The 8653-nt window shown below is 49.5% G+C and overlaps 1 long non-coding RNA gene across 1 annotated transcript; it reads right to left on the bottom strand.

Moving 5' to 3' along the window:
• Nucleotides 1-2786: 2786 nt before the first annotated feature.
• Nucleotides 2787-6507, bottom strand: LOC149128304 (uncharacterized). Its single transcript, XR_016216881.1, has 2 exons — nucleotides 3989-6507; nucleotides 2787-3024 (listed from the first exon to the last, which is right to left on the bottom strand). It is a non-coding gene; the product is annotated as an uncharacterized LOC149128304 (long non-coding RNA).
• Nucleotides 6508-8653: the final 2146 nt, after the last annotated feature.

The raw sequence follows: 8653 nt of genomic DNA, 5'->3' as shown, positions 1-8653 counted from the left end.
GATTTCCTTGTATCTTGTCTAATCACTGCAATAATTCTCATGACACCAGCTTTATGATTACCCATAGTTTATGGATGATAAATTCTTTATTAATTCCATGACAGGTGAGACAATTTGCCCCTGGTCACAGAGCTAGCAACTAGCTGTGCTGGGACTTGAACTCAGGTCTGTCTGATTTGACTCAGGAGTCTTACTCTCAAAGCAGTGGCAAATGATCATAGATTTGAATTTTCATTTAGAAAGGTTACGGACTTTTCCAAGATGCTTTGCATGTAATAGCTCATATAATCTTCCCAATTGACCTATAAATTTGAAAAGCTGGCCTATTTTATCAAGGACTAAACTGAGGCACTAGGAAAAATTGCAAGAGACCAGTGTTTGACCCAGAACAGGCTCATAGTTTCCTTACTACGTTAAGCTGCCGTGCCCTGTAAAAGCCACTTAACTTCTTTGATCTTCAGTTTCCTCTCTGCTAAAATAGGGATATTCTTAGTGCCTAATTAACATCATTTTCAAAGAATGGTGTGAAATTGGTTCCAGTATTGTGGCACAGTGGGTTAAATTGCCACCTGTGACACTGGTATCCCATATGAGCATCAACCCAAGTCCTGGCTATTGTACTTCCAATCCAGCTCCCTGCTAATGTGCCTGAGAAAAGCTAAAGAAGATGCCCAAGTGCTTTGGCCACTGCCATGCATATGAGAGACCTGGATGGAGTTCCTGGCTCCTGGATTCTAGCTGTCCCAGCCCTGGACATGGTGGCTATTTAGGGAGTGAACCAGCAGATGGGAGCTCACTCTCCCTCTCTCTCTCACTGCCTCTCCCTCTCTCTCTGTAACACTGCCTTTCAAATAAATAAATAAGTAAGTAAGTAAATCTTTTGGAAAAAACTAATTAAATGAAATGATCTTTGCAAAGGCATATTCCAAATATTTAATACATACTACACGTTGCTATACTAAATAGTTGAGTCAGACAAATTTCAATTTATCATGTGACTTTGAGCAAGTTTATTAACCTGCTCTGGGCCACAGTTTTTTCCTCCATAAAACAGGATTTATGGTACCTTAGAGTTGGTGGAGATTAAATGAAAAACTTTTAATAAGTTGTTATATACATGGGGGAAATGTCTGTAAGTGGCAGTGACCTGCATCAGGAGGAGACTCAGGACAGTCATCAATCCATTGGTCCCTAACCAACAGTTTGCTAATGTGCTATCAGACCAGTGGAAGAAATGATCCTTGCTCTCCCCAAATTATTTGGATTTCAATTCTCTTCCTCTCAGGATTCACAGTTTGCATCGATATTATGTCATCAGTATCCTAAGAGAGCATCTCTGATACTTTCCAATTTGTAGCTAGGGTGGTTGAAACTCTAAGAAGTGGAGGAATGCTTAAGGGTCATCCAAAGGTTCAGGCAAGTGTCAGCCCTATGAGGCCATTTTTTTGGTGGGCCAGCAATGAGAAGATATGGGAAATATTACGTAATCACCAGCACCTACAATCTCTCCTCGTGCCTCCAGAAGTGGGTCTAAAAATGTGCACTTCCTGGGGCTCATTTGAATGAGGCCCTGTGGTTCTGAGGTTAGGGTTTGATGGGACACCCTCAGTTTGTTCTTCTGCCTGGAGGCCCACACTCTGGGATTAAAACTGTGAGAGACCAGTGCTTCAAGAGCATTACAATACTGAACCACCTCCCCAACAGATTCCTGACTAGGGTGAGAAAAGGCAACTTACTCTGACTTTATTTTGTTAAATAAGAGCTGCAAGGGAAATATCTTCTGCATGAGACAGAGGGGTGGGGAATTATAACCAAGCTTCCTAAAGCTAAATATCCTGGAACATCCACTGAAAACAGTTGGCTTTCAAATGTCTGTGACCAAAGTAAATATATTTGACAGTGTTACTCAGTATAATAATATATATATATATTTTGGACAGGCAGAGTGGACAGTGAGAGAGAGAGACAGAGAGAAAGGTCTTCCTTTTGCCGTTGGTTCACCCTCCAATGGCCGCCACGGCTGGCGCGCTGCGGCCGGCGCACCGCACTGATCCGAAGGCAGGAGCCAGGCGCTTCTCCTGATCTCCCATGGGGTGCAGGGCCCAAGCACTTGGGCCATCCTCCACTGCACTCCCTGGCCACAGCAGAGAGCTGGCTTGGAAGAGGGGCAACCTGGAATAATACATATATATTAACCATACCAAACTGCTATTTTTTTGGTGAGTCAGTAGTGATTGGATATGAACAATATTATATGACAAACAATACAGAACTGAAACAATTTTACAACTCTTAGGTTTACTTCATGCAAAACAATATATTTTCTGGATTGTTTTTTAAAAATGCTTGTCACAACCCACTTCACTTGATGATCCACAAATAGGTTAGGGCCTCTGTGAAAAATATCTCAAACTTAACACAGGAGAGAACTTTTGGGTCTTTGGATGTAAGGCCATAATTCTGGGGGAAGCAGATTGATAACATGAATTATATAATAACTACAAAATATTCCAACTTCAAAGCTGTATCATATGTCCTAGGGTCAGTGCCAATTCTATCTTCTTTGTTTAACCCTCCTCCCCCCATCAAGACCACCAGGAATGCACCCGCTATTAGAACAAAGTTGTCATGTGTTTTCCTTTGCAACGAGGATGGCAGGGCAATGTGGAACACACTCTATGGGATTCTCAGCGAGGGGGTGCTAGGCAAGGGGATTGTTTAGGACTTAAGCTTGTGTTAGGTGATTTGGAAGCATGTTGAAAGAGGAATAGAACTGAAGCCAATTCTTTGGTTGGCTATTTACTTTTTTTTTTTTATTCGACAGGTAGAGTTCTAGACAGAGAGAGAGACAGAGAGAAAGGTCTTCCTTCCGTTGGTTCACTCCCCAAATGGTCGCGTCGGCCAGCGCTGTACCGATCCAAAGCCAGGAGCCAGGTGCTTCTTCTTGGTCTCCCATGTGGGTGCAGGGGCCCAAGCACCTGGGCCATCCTTCACTGCCCTCCCGGGCCACAGCAGAGAGCTGGCCTGGAAGAGGAGCAACCGGGACTGGAACCTGGAGCCCATATGGGATTAACCAAGTGAGCCACGGCGCTAGCTGGCTATTTACTTTTATCTAAGTGGTAGAAGGGACAGAATGGGCAAATGCTTTAATTAGTACAGTAATGCTGCCACAGTCATGTTTGGTTATTTTTCAGGTTTGGATATTGTCACTATACTCTCAGACCAAGCTGGGCTCAGTGGTCATTTCCATGGCCCCATAGCCCTCCTGATTCCCTGTCAAGGTGCAGTCTCCTATAGTTACTCTTCTTGCAGCATCTAAATCCATAGCTTAATACCAGAGCAACAGCCCTCATAGCTACCAAGGTACCAACGGCCATGCCCTCAATGGCCACATTGAGCCCTGAGCTAGCCTGGCTCAAGAGCTTGGCCAGCAGGGAGGGGTTATTAATGTCACCCTGCTGCCAGTGCTCAGAGCCTTGCAGCCTCACCCAGACCCTCTGAGCACTAGAACCCGCCAGAACTAAGAGCCTGGGCAAGCTGCTGCTATTGAGCAAGGGTAACTGAGGAAGAAATGGGGGCACCCAGACAGCTGCCAGCTGCTGGTCCATGAGCAGCCCAGCCCCAAGGCAGTAGAGAATCTGAGGCAAGCTTGGTGGAGGCTGCACCCAGCTGGGTATTTCATGGGTTGGTCTGTGTGGCTGTCTTGGTAGAACAGCCCCTTCAGGAGCCCAGGGATCTGGCCCATCAGAAGGCCAGCTACAGAATTGCCCACCAGGCACCTGAAGAGTCCCCCAAAGGGGACCGCGTGGACTGCACCCAGCTCCAAGTTGCTGCTGACACACATCTTGAGGTTGCCAAAGAGCGCCAGTGGGTAGAAGTAGCTGGGGCAGGCCTGAGCCTTGGTGAGTGGTTTGGGTTACTGGGGCCACGGAGGTCTCCGAAGAGGAAGCCCGGAGTGGTAGGCAGGGAGGGCTGTGCAGGCACGCACCAGGAAGTATCCAGGCTCACCACGCTGCCCTGCGCATGAGTGGACCACACAGTCCTGCAGCACTGGAAGAAACGCCAGCTCTTAGGGCACTGGGGCTGGCGCTCAGGACAGGGTTCGCTCCAGGTTTTCAATGCATTGTGCACGGCGCTGGCCCTGTAGGTGGCTGAGCAAGAGGTTTTGCTGGTGAGCAGGTTAGCCGTGTAGTAGGTCTGGCAGAGTGCTCGGCATCCTACCTGAACACAGGCTTACACTCCTGGAAGATGCCCTTGAAGCTGAAGTTGGTGTGGCTGCTGTCGCCGCAGGAGCCATCATCCATGTTGGCCTGGAAGTTGAGGATGGGCAGGCATGGCCTCAGGCAGCCTGAGTGCATGTTGACTGCATGATAGCGTGGATGGCGTGGTACACAGTGGCAGCCACGTGTCGCATGGCGGGCACAGAGAGCTCAGGCAGGGCCTGGGGCTGCAGCAGCTCCGGCAGGGACAGCTAGGACCTTCCCATGGCCACCAGCAGGTTGCTGACGGCTTCCTGCCATTTCTGCAGGGTGGTGCCTGGGTAGAAGGGCCCACGGCTGTGGTTGTGTGTCTTGGAGACTGTGGTGTCCTGGCACAGCTGGCTGTGGGCCTGCCAGGAAGCTGCTGCCCTGGCACTGACTATCAGAAAGAACACGGCAGAAGCGTCTGCTGTGATGTCACGCTTCTCCAGGGCCTGTCTACCAGCTCCCTCCTCACCTGGGCCTCGTGCACCAAGGTGGCCCCACACCTCCTCGTCGGTGAGAACACGTGTGCCAACCCTGAGCACAAGCACTTCTGCCAGGCACTCAGCCTCCTGGATCTGGGTGTCCTCTAGGTGCCGCTGAGTGTCAGCAGATACTGGCAGAAGGCTGGCCTCAGGCAGGGTTCTCTGAGGCCCTCGCAGAGCAGAAGCTGTGGCGGACCTGAACCGTGGCCATGACTGTCTGCTACTCCAGGTCATACACCTTGATGATCTGGTCATCGGTGGGAACTTACCGTTGAGGCTGGGGAGGAAAGAGAGCTCTGCCTTGATCGAGATCACCCAGGTGTCAGTGTAGTTGAGCCAGTGGTCTTGCGATGCCCTCCCTTCGCGCCACCATGCGCACGTGGTCTGGGGTGAGGTGCTCTCCGTCTTCTGTGGTGAACCACTGTGAGTAGTCGCGCTGCAGCCCCAGCCCCAGCTCCGCGTTGCACAGTTGTCCTGCACAGGACAACTGTACAGGACATGTTCATTGGGGGGCTGCTTGCAGTGATCCCAGATTACCCATCCGGAGGCGTGCGGCCAGGAGCAGGACCAGCAGTGGCGCAGGGCACAGGGCTGTGGCTGGCTTTGGCCTCTGGCCCCTCAGCATCTCCATGGCTGGGGGTTGCCGAGGGTAGGTAGGAAACAGGCCCAGGCACAGGTAGTGCTCAACCCGCCGCAGGCCCTCTTCAATGAGCAGTCCCCTCTCTGGCTCCTTGCCTTGAAGTCTTCAGATGAAAGGACAGAAAGGACACCCCTTATCAGAAACACCCAGGGGGAGTGAAACTGGGACAGATTCCAGGCTTTGGGCTGGGCCAGGGAGGGAGAACCAGGCTGGTGAAACTCAGGCTGCCTGAGGCCTCTCCAAACTCAGCTCTGTGAAGAAAGCCAAAGTCCCACCTTTACTGAGCCACTAATATTTCAGTAGCATTTGATCCGGGCCACAGGCTGGGTCCTGCTGTCGCAATTTGCAAATTTAAGGCTCAGAATGGACAAGGAATGGGCCCGGGGGAGCCAAGAGTGTACTTACCTCCCAGATCTGGACAGTCTAATGCCTTCTCCTCTCCTGACCCCCAGCCTGCGGTGCATGGTGGCCAGGAGCTCACACCCACTCTGGCTGACGCCTCAGTAGGCATTCAGCAGATGGGCTGTACTGGGGGCAGCCTCAGGGCATTCCTAAGGGGTGAGAGGTGGCTATGATGCTCCAGAGCCCAGATGCATGGTTACGACAGAGCTGCTCCAGGAGGGCTTTACACAACACACCCTGCAAATGGTCTGGGGCCCTAAGAATTTTGCTGGTCCGGTCCTCTAGGGGCTCCCCCACCCCCTCCCTGGGACTGATAGTGGTCTAAACAAGCCCCTGTAATAGGTGCTAGATGATTCTATTTGAATGTTTCAGTATTCTCCCTTTATACTTCAGGCAACCGACTCCCAGAGAAGTCAGGTAAAGTGTCCAGGCTCCAGCATGTGAATCCAGTTCCACTGGATGCCAAAGGCATAGTTGTCATTCACTGATCTGTGCCTGCATTCCCTCCTTTCTACTCAGTATCAGGATCCGGGTTTTTGTCGTTGTTGTTGTTGTTAATCCTCCTAGAGCATTCCTAGTTAAAGGCTCCTAGAAGGGGTGTGTGAGTTGCCTCTGGTCAGACTGGCTGTGGCAGGTGAGCTTGGAGCAGAAGTCTCCTCCCAGTACAGGGAGAAGCCACGCCCATCCGGAGTTGTGCGTGCCGCCTTGGACTTCTCAAAATCTGACTTGGAGCCTGGGTTCCGACATGTCATCCGCTGAGCACTCCAACATGCAGGGCTTTCGTCCCTTATCTGCGGCAGGGTGAGAACAATGCAAACCTCCCCAGGCTGGAGCTACTGGATGTAAAGTGGGCAGCAGAATGCCTGGCACAAAACAGGGTGTTCTTTCAGAGAAGTGGGCTAAGTGACTTGTCCAAGGCCGGAATTCAGGTTTGCCTGAATGTACGCCTTAGTGCTCTTCCAATCCCATGATTCCTTCCAAACTTTAGTTTTACATTCTTTGATTTAAAAGTGTGATTGTTTTATCAGAAGGTAATCTGGTATGGGTTACTTACTGGAGAGAAGGCTGTTCTCTGGGAAAACAATAAAGCTTTTATTCCCCTCAGTGTTCCTCCCTATGACAGGGACAAGTAATCATGCTGCTTCCCCACATCCTGCTCAGGCGCCTGGCCTTGTGACCTAGGAACAGGCACCTCCTGACATTATAAATATAAAGGAGCTTGGAAATTCAACATTGTTGGTTATGGCTTTTTCCTGGGACCTGAGACAGTTTGTGGACATCTCATAGCTATGGATACAAGAGAAAATAAACATGCTTTGGCTGAATGGTGGTTAAACATTTGCTGACGTGGGTCAGATGCCAGCAGGAGGAGGGCAAAGAAAACTGTGAAGGAAGTTTTGTTGTTGCCAGCCCTGGGCAGCATTTGCTGAGGCCAGGAGATTAGCAGGGGTCAACTGGTGCCCAGCACTTGCATCCCCTCATTGTTCAAGGTGGGGTGAGGAACCAGGCAGGACAGACTTCAGAGCCAGACACTAAGACCCCGAGTGACCTCAGATAAGGAATGTGACTTCCTGTAAGACAGGAACAAATAGGACTTTTAAGCCATTAACTTAAAAAAATTCCAACAAGTGCTTGTTATGGAAAATTAGAAGAGTAAAGAGGTTTTATAAAATGAAAGACTTTCTTCACTCAGTGTGCTTCCCAGAGATAATGAGTGTGAACAGGTGGCCATATGTCCTTGGGGACATGTTTCTAGGAATGCAATCATGTACCCAGCACATGCATAGATACTGTTTTCTTTTCCAAAAGTGGTGCCAGGCCACATACATTTTACCCATAGATTTATTGACTTCCAGAAAAGAGGGAGAGAGAGAGAGAAAGAGAGAGAGAGAGAGAAATGTACAAGGTCACACAAATATCCATTGGTACCAAGGCTCTTCTTGAGTCCTCATGTCTTAACTGCAGTCAAGGCTCACTGCATCCTGTACTGACTCACTCTCTTGGGCCTTGCACTTTTTAAATCTTTTTTTTTTTTTTTTTGATAGGCAGAGTGGACAGTGAGAGAGAGAGACAGAGAGAAAGGTCTTCCTTTTGCCGTTGGTTCATCCTCCAATGGCCGCCGCGGCCAGCGCACTGTGGCCAGTGCACTGCGCTGATCCGAAGCCAGGAGCCAGGTACTTATCCTGGTCTCCCATGGGGTGCAGGACCCAAGGACTTGGGCCATCCTCCACTGTACTCCCTGGCCACAGCAGAGAGCTGGCCTGGAAGAGGGGCAACCGGGACAGAATCCGGCGCCCGGAGCGGGACTAGAACCCAGTGTGCCGGCGCCACAAGGTAGAGGATTAGCCTAGTGAGCCGCGGCGCCGGCCTTGGCCCTGCACTTTTTAATTGAGCACAAATCATCTCAGCACTCAAGAAGGAGAAATGGCCAAATCATTTAACACCCCACAAGACCCAGCCAATCAGAAACAATAAAAGTTGCTAATAGCCTTCCTGAGGTTACTGACTCAGTGTTGGCCCCACATACGGGGAGCTCTTTCCATACCTTCCCTGTCTTCTAATGCGTGGTTGACAAGGAATACACGAATGAACAAAAGAATGAATGAGGATGCAAAGTGGTCTTAAATAATAACACAAAGGATGAAAGAAACTTTTCAATAGATGCACAATAGTAGTAACTGCAACATTATTTGTCTACATTTTTAAAAATCAAAACTGAAAGGGGAAGCAGCAAACGTGGGAAAGAAAAGAAGTAGAATGGAGAATTCCCTGGGGTTCAGCAGGACGTGGTTTGGGATACTCTCTACTCTTAGTGGCTCTGTGAACTTGGACACATGATTTAATCTCCTTGACCTTTTTTTTTTTTTCCTATAAAAAGTTGTGAA

The sequence above is a fragment of the Oryctolagus cuniculus genome, chromosome 1 (genome assembly GCF_051225735.1).
Source record: "Oryctolagus cuniculus isolate XC-2025 breed Fujian yellow rabbit chromosome 1, ASM5122573v1, whole genome shotgun sequence".
NCBI classification, from domain to species: domain Eukaryota; kingdom Metazoa; phylum Chordata; class Mammalia; order Lagomorpha; family Leporidae; genus Oryctolagus; species Oryctolagus cuniculus.
Note: the sequence above shows the minus strand (reverse complement) of the source record. Positions and strands in the feature narration are given on the sequence as shown.